Raw genomic sequence first — 8,603 nt, forward strand, 5'->3', positions numbered from 1 at the left:
GCCTGGGCTGGCTTTGAACCGTGATCCTCAGATCTCAGCCTCTTGAGTAGCTAGGATTACAGCACCCTGCCTCTGTTTTCTTTTTATACCCGTATATAAACTACTTCCACTCATCCACCTCTCTTCATGCTTCTTTCTCCCAGTGTTTCTTCCTTCTAGTAGAACATTCTTATTCATTTTTTCAAAAGTGTGTATCCGTTGTATAAAGAGGTCTCTCTGAAGTATTTCACATATGTAACTTCAATCAGCTTAACCCATCATTGCTCAGGAGAGTATTTATATTTATTTATTTCTCTTTTTTTGGAGAGTATTTCCTAACCAGAGGACAAAAGCACAACTAGAAAGAATTAATATTAAAAATATTTAAATTCAAAAGCTTAGCTGTGGCAGCAAATGGGCATGGGTGGTAGAACCCTGCCTTGCTTCTGAGGGGATGGGGTGGGGACCAGCCATGTCAGAAGTGACCTGGATGCTGCTGCAGTGCTGGGGCACCAGTTTGAGGAGAGACTTTGACCCATGGGGCCCACTGGTGGAAGCCATGGACAAGGATCAATATTAGCAAGACATCTACAAAAAGAGGCCCTAGTTCAACACAGTAATTCAGAATTCACAGAACAAAAGAGAATCATAGGCAAAATTGCAACACTCTTGGAATTGCGAAGTGCAGCTTTAGTCCACACAGTCCCAAGAAGATTTTAAAATGGAGGAACTGAAGAAGCTAGAACCTATACTAAAGAATATTCTTACATATAATTGAGAATTTCCATGTGATCTGCAGCCTGTACCATTGAGAATTTTAGCACCTGGTGAAGAAGAGAACTTGGAATTTGAAGAAATGAAGAAGAAGGTGGAGCTGGAGCAGGGTCTCCTGACTCTTTCCCTTCTCCAGTTCTCTGTACTTTATTACTCAGATTGCCATTGGAACCTGGAATGACCTTACTCACTATCAGAATTGAGAAAATTGGTCTGAAAGACGCTGGACAATGCATTGATGCCTATATTACAGTTAGTGTAAAATATTTGAATGGCATAGAATGGCAAGAAAAGAAGACACATATGTCCATTTTCATGTGGATATCGAGCTCCAGAAGCATGTTGAAAAGTTAACCAAAGGTGCACCTATCTTTGTTGAATTTAAACACTACAAGTCTAAAAAGAGGTTTGCCAGCACCAGGTATTTTGCTTTCATGGAGATGGATGAGATAAAACCTGGACCAATTGTAATAGAACTATACAAGAAACCCACTGACTTTAAATGAAAGAAATTACAACTATTGACAGAGAAACCACTTTATCTTCATCTACATCAAACATGGCACAAGGAGTGATCCTGAAGGAATAACCTGTAACATCTGTGAAGCTTACCACTGAGTAGAAACCATCATAGCTCTGTGTAGTATATTTCCCTTGACAGGCAGGAAGTGAGCTGTGCCCAACCAAGGAGCCCATTGCAAAGCTGTCCCACAAAACTCAAAAGTTCACCATGTTACTGACCTATAAGGCTCCTTTAATCAGGATGTCTGTGTACATACCTAAAACCCACTAGTTCTAAGTGAAAAAGTGGAGAAGGGATCTTGCAGAACCATGATGAACTTCTGTTTAGGTGGCAAACATAATTCTTCAGCATCAGGTATGAGATTATTCTCAGGGAAAAAAAGGGCTTTTGTTTAAGAGAATATCTTTATAGGTTGGATGTAAAAAATATAAATAGCAAGACAATGACTAAAAAGACAAGGTAGATGGTTGGAAAACAACAACAACATGAAGACAGAATAAAAGCGTTTGGATATTTACCTGCCTACGTCATTGAAGCAATTTGGGATTTTGTTTATATTAAGTCTACCACACAGAGAAAGGTCCTTTGCAGTTGTTTATGTGAGTTTGAGTATAGAAATAAAAAGGGGATTGGAGTTTCCACGGTGAGCAAATATTGACAAGGGAAGCACTTGAGAAAGCGAACAATCCACAAATGAAAGTGTGGTTGTCTTTCTGATGACTGTGGATCTGATCAACCATAGGTACTGGGTAGATACAGTTTTTCCATGTCATTATACTATAAACAGTACAGTGTAACAACTATTTACACAGTATTTCTATAAGATCAGGTATTATAACCTAGTAAAATAGAGATGATGTAGGTCTACAGGAGGTCATATGCAAATGATTTGCTTGTGTGGTGTGTGTGTGTGTGTTTATGTGTGTACACATGTATGTGTATATGTGTATACACATATATGCACATGTGTCCTGATACTGGGACTTTAAAAAACTCGGGGCCTGGGATCTGTCCCTTAACTTTTTTTTCTCTATCTCTTTTTTTTATTTTCTTGTTATTGTGCTGGTAGTAGGTCTTGAACTTAGGACTTCATGCTCTCACTTGGCCTTTTATTCACTCAGCATTGACACTCTACTACTTGAGCAATGCTTTCACTTTGGTTTTTTTGGGGGGTGGAGTTAATTGCAGATAAGAGCCTCCTGAACTTTCCTGCCTGACAGGCCTTGAACCTCATTTCTTGGATCTTAGCCTCCTGAATTATCTAGAATTACAGGCACGGGGTATCAGCACCTAGCATTACTTAGCCTTTCTATACAAGGACTTGAACTGCTTTCAGAGTTTGGTATCTGCAGGGATTTTGGAACTAATTCTCTGATGACCCAGAACTACCCTCACTTTTAAACTGGCTTATTGCTTGTAAGCTCAAGTTTTGTTTTCACTTTTTGAATCAGGATCTCCCTATAGAGTCCAAGAGGGCCTTGAAGTCACTGTGTAGCCCAGGCTGGCTTCAGACTTGTGATCCTCCTGCCTCAGCCTCCCAAATGCTAGGATTATGGGCCGGCAACATCACGACGAGCAGTGAAGCCAGGTTTAAAGAATTATTTCCCAAGTCTCCTGGGTTATCACAGAAGATGGGTGTTGGTAGGCTGCCTCCCTCCTCTTCCACCTGTTCCTCTATCATGGCTCAGGCTCCAGCTGTGGGTTTTGCTCAATTCAGCCTGATCAGGATGTCATCTCTCCCCACTCACCTACAAGGCCACAGCAAGGTAATAAATACTGTTGTGTTAATAATGGTGTTTGAGACTTTTGGTGAAAATAGTCATGGGGAAAAATGGAGACTCTTAAATGATAACATGGCTTGAAAGATCTCTAAAAATTGATGGTGGCATTTTAAATGCCATTGTTTGTGGCTTAAGGTGACCAAAATTATGTTTATTAGTATTTAAAAAGTTGCTTGATTCTCAAGTGGATTTGGTAAATGATATTCGTTCATTCCCTCATTCATTCAGGCACTTGTTTACTATGATGTGTGCTAGATGCTAACAGGATGTATTGGATATGGTCCTTGCCTTCTGGTAGCTTTTTATTAATTGGTTTATTCATGGATCCAACAAATACTTATGCAATGCCTACTCTGTGTGTGTGTGTGTGTGTGTGTGACCCAGCTAGGTCTAGGAGATAGATGACAAATGACACGTGCTTTGGCTCTCACAGCGTTTACCATGGTGGAGGCGGACATGGAGATAAACAATTACTAGACAGTGTGATACACGCTACTGGACAGAAAGCCTTAATGTGCTGCGCTTGTTGAGGGCAAATACACAACTTTTAAAGCCAGAGCCATTTGTGGTATCTTCTAGATTAAAAAAAAAATGACTGCAGGCTGGGAGAGTCCTTCTGTTTTTCAAAGCATCTGTGGTTTCTCTGGTATTGTTTATAGAACAGAGCCTGAGAAAATCTTTCCTGCTAACAAGCCAGAAGTTAGTTTATAATTAGACAAGAGGGCTTAGATGACAAGGCCGGGGAGGCAGTGATGGAACATGACCGAGAATCTTGGACAGGACCAAAAGGAAACAATTGAAAATTCATTTAAAATGTGAAGTTTTAGAAATGTTCATTTATCTCCCATGGAAACTGAGCTCAGAGACTATTCATGAACAGAATTCTTTGTTGTACATATACCTGTTTTAATAGAAGTAGTGTCTTTAAACACTTTGTGTGTGCCATGTAGAAATCTAGGGTTTGTAGACACTAGCTTATTTAATTCTTGTGAACATCTCATATGAAATGAGGAAACTGAGGCCAGAAAGCATCCCCATCATTGTTTGTGCTGCTAGATGGGCAGACTCAAGTTGGGGTGGAGAGACAGAGTCTCCAACCCCTGCGGGTTTAGTCTCCATGCCGCAGTGGGCTCAGGTTTCATCATTTTTTAAACTAGTTGCTCATGATCTCTGCTTATTCTCTCCTGATGACTTCCAAAGACACATAATAAAATGCGTTTTAGCTAAGTGCTGGTGGCTTATGCCTCTTAGGAGGCTGAGATCTGAAGTCCGTGGTTCAAAGCCAGCCTAGGTATGAAAGTTCATGGGACACTTATCTCCAATTAACCAACAGAAAACTGAAAGTGGTGCTGTGGCTCAAGTGGTAGAACATAGCCTTGAGCTGAAGGGCTCAGGAACAGCACCCAGGCCCAGAATTTAAGCCCCATGACTGACCAAAAAATGCATTTTAATAAACATGTAATAGAAAATTGCTATAATAAAAATAAAATCAAAAGCCATATGAAAGGTTGACACTGGTGGCTCACATCTCTATTTCTAGCTACTTAGGAGGCTGAGATCTGAGGATTGTGATTTAAAGGCAGCTCTGGTACAAATCCAATCAAAGGCTCCATTTTCTGCTATTGTCCAGGATCCGTTTGATTTTCAGTTTCTTTTATACTTTACGAGAAAATAAATTCAGTTCTGATCATAACTTTAGAGTTCATAGATGACTGCTGCAGACACATTTATGTGTTTTCTTTTTTTCTTTAATTTTTGGCCAATCCTGGGCTTGAACTCAGGGCCTGAGCACTGTCCTTGGACTTTTCTCAAGGCTAGAGCTCTACCACTTGAACCTCAGCACCACTTCTGGCTTTTATCTATGTATGTGGTACTGAGGAATCAAACCCAGGCCTTTGTGCGTGCTAGGCAAGCACTCTATCACTAGGCCAAACTCCCGGCCCTATGTGTTTTCTAATATACATATTAGTTTAATTTTTTTCACTATTTTATACTCAGGAACTGAGTCCAGGGAAGTCCACTGTGCTGACAGATGCTATAAGAATAGTATTTTAGGATGGGAGTTTGATCTACTGATAGAGTGCTTGCCTAGTATGCACAAAGACCCGGGTTTGATTCCTTGGTACCGTATACATAGAAAAAAACCAGAAATGATGCTGTGGTTCAAATGGTAGAGCTCTAGTCTTGAGAAAAGCCCAAGGACAGTACTCAGGCCCTGAGTTCAAGCCCAAGGACTGGAAAAATAAGAATAGTATTTAATCTTGGAATTTAGCCTAGTGGTAGTGCGCTTGCCTAGCATGCACAAAGCCCTGGGTTCAATTCCTCAGTACCACATATACAGAAAAATCTGGAAGTGGTGCTGTGGCTCAAGTGGCTAGCCTTGAGCAAAAGGTGTCCAAGTAGCCTTGAGCAAAAAATGTCCAAGGACAGTGCCCAGGCCCTGAGTTCAAGCCTGAGGATAGCAAAAATGTGAGATAAAGAAAAGCCTATGATAAGGTGCATGTGCTTATTTGCTATGGATTTACCCAAAAGATATTAGCAAAATGATTGATACTGATATTTAAAATCAATTAAAATTTTTAGTTAGCCAAATACTTAACATTCAGAGATAATAATAACAAAATGGAAAAGATGAGGAAATACTTCCAGGATGAAAATTAAAGGAGGAGATACTGACAGAATGAAACCCAGTAATTAAAACTCAGTGAGTAATGATCTAGCTTCCTTAATAAAATAGTACCAGGCACTGTTCTGATGCTAATCTGATTCCCTTGATAAAATGCTGTAGCTGGGAAGGAAATAAGATTTGCTAAAATAGCAAGGCATTCAGAGTTTTCAGCATTATCTATGCTATCTGATTCTTAAAGCTGATATGAGTTTCACTCCCTTTCCTTAGCCTAGGAACAGGAAGAGTGTGGCTGGCTGGATAGGAGCACATGTCTGTAACCATTATCATTCTCCACTGATTCCTGTCTCATCATTGTGAAAGTGTGGATTTATTTCTGAAATGGAAATGAGTGTGGACATTCAAGTAAAATTCTCCTCTGGTCAGTACAGCAGTCGCTACCTACGGCAATTTTACTTGACTTGCTGGAAGCAGAGCTCTCCGAGGCCACAGACTGAATAATTCAAGAAGGAAGATTTCAGCCACACCTGGAAAAGCATCCCCCACACCCCCACCCTGCCCCATCCTGCAGTATTTAAGGGCCACAGTAAGCAGATTGAAATCTCCCACCAGAAAGAAAGAAAGAGAGAAAGAAAGAAAGAAAGAAAGAAAGACAGAGAGAGAGAGAGAGAGAGAGAGAGAGAGAGAGAGAGAGAGAGAGAGAGAGAGAGAGAGAGAGAGAGAGAAAGGAGGAAATCCCATGTTCTATTCTGTCAGCTGGTGAGAAACACACACACACACACACACACACACACACAAACCTTGATCCTTATTAACACTCGGATTCAGTGTTGTGTCAAGATCTTAAAAGTCAAAGCTTTGTTTACTGTGGTTGCCACAGCTAGCATATCACTTGATTGCCCACTTTCCCAGCCTGCATTGGCCTCTTGGGGCTCAGTGGGTTCCATCTCTGGCAAGACATGCCCAAAGGCCAAACTCTCAATGCCCCTGCGACTGTTTCCTTACAGTCCTTCCTGCCACCCAGAGACAGTGGCACTTGTGTGTTCATTTGTTTTAAGGTAATACTGGATAGCAAGACAAGATGGTGCCAACTAAACCCAGTTAATTCCCTATCCACCACATGGCCAAGATAGCTGGCTAGACTCAGCCTTACCATTTCACATTAACTTTCTTATTCTTTCCAATCTTAGAGAAATCTTCCCATGATAACCCTAAATACTAGATAAATCCAAAGGCAGAGCACTACAAATTCAGGGGCACACACATGCATAAACACAGGGAGCAACTTGTAAAAGAAACTGATAAAAGCATTGATCAAAAGGGAAATCTAAATTTAACTGGACTTGCTGTTACTGAGACTTTTTGTTTCTGTTGTTTGATACTGGGACAAGGTCTTAGAGATGTTTGCTTTTGCTTAGTTTTTTCACTCAAAGGCTGGCTCTCTACCACTTGTACCAAACCTCAATATCCAGTGTTTTGCTGGTAAATTGAAGATAAGAATTTCATGGATTTGTCAGTCAGAGCAGGATTTGATCTCTAATCCTCAGATCTCAGTCTTCAGAGTAGCTAGGATTACAGGCGTGAGCCATTCGCACCAGCTTATACATAAACTGTTGATCAGATTCTTGGAATTATTTTCTTGGATCGAAGATTCCTTCAGGGACCATCTCAAGCATCTGTCTAAATCACTTCTGAATTGGTGACTAATAGACACTGTTTTTTATCCTGAAGGATAGTAGCTGCTACTTATTGAGAATTTACTACACAACAAGCCCTGCCCTAAATGCTGTACATAAAGAATCTCTTTTAATCATTAAGATGACTTTTGGAAGTTGCTATTGTTTCTTTATGGGAAAAAGGTCATGCTATGTAGCTCAGGCTAGCCCTGAATTCATGATCCCTTTTCTTGAGTGCTGGGATTACAGGTGTGCACAGACATGCCCATGAAAGCTAGTATTTTCCCCACAGTTTAAGATGAAACACTGACATACAGAAAAGATGAACAACTTGCCTAGCTCAAGTTGGGCTGATTTCTATTCCCTGAAGGCTAATCAAGAGCCGAGTCTGTTCTTTTGATTTTTGACAACTTTATTCCCTCTACCACCACCACCCCCCTTAAAGATTTTCTCCAAATCTCACTGAAATTGCTCATGCTGCAGTTGAAGCCCTTCTCCTCTTTGTCTTCTTTGTGGCAGTGGAGAACAGATGGCTGCCACTGGGCTGACAATGAATGGTGAGACAGTTGGGGACAGTAATTGTCCCCCTTCAGAACCAACAGTCCTAGCCCCTTGAGCCATTTTCCCATAGTCCTATTTTCTCCCAACCCTTCAATTACTTCTTTGTTTCTGGCCCAGTCCCTTGGAAGAGAATTCTCTAACTTCCTAACTCCGTATCAGCACTGGATGTGGGGACAGGAAGTTGAGCATTTCTACTTTACATTCCTCTGTACTTACCTGAGATGGGGCTCCTGGACTGACTCCTTATCAACACTAACCTTCCAATCCTGGATCTTTTCCTCTACCCCTTTATTCCCACACAGCTTAGCTTCTGTGTGTCTACCCACAGTGCCTCAGGGCACAATTACTCAAGGCATACCCACCTCCAGTGACTTTCACCCTGTTTGTTAACATTTTGACATAGCCTTCTAAACTCATCCTCTCCCTTAGAATGTCTTGTTGCCACTCCCCAAATATCCTCACAGCTCCCCCATTTGTTTTGGTGCCAATCCAGGGGCTTAACATTAGGGACTGGGTACTATCCTCCAGGCCTCTGGCTTCTTTTGCTGCAGGCTAGCTCTCTACTACTTTAGCCACGCTCCACTGGTGGCTTGTTGTGGTAGGTAGGTGGCTTTTTGAGGGGGTAGTTTATCGCAGATAAAGTCTCACATACTTTCCTGCCTGGGCTGGCTTCTAACTGCAGT

The 8,603-nt window shown here is 41.2% G+C and overlaps 1 pseudogene; it reads left to right on the forward strand.

Annotated features, from left to right (window-relative positions):
• Window positions 1-451: 451 nt before the first annotated feature.
• LOC150067411 (axin interactor, dorsalization-associated protein pseudogene) lies at window positions 452-1,328 on the forward strand (annotated as a pseudogene).
• Window positions 1,329-8,603: the final 7,275 nt, after the last annotated feature.

This window comes from Megascapheus bottae, chromosome 2, assembly GCF_031878675.1.
Source record: "Megascapheus bottae isolate mThoBot1 chromosome 2, mThoBot2.hap1, whole genome shotgun sequence".
Lineage (NCBI taxonomy): Eukaryota > Metazoa > Chordata > Mammalia > Rodentia > Geomyidae > Megascapheus > Megascapheus bottae.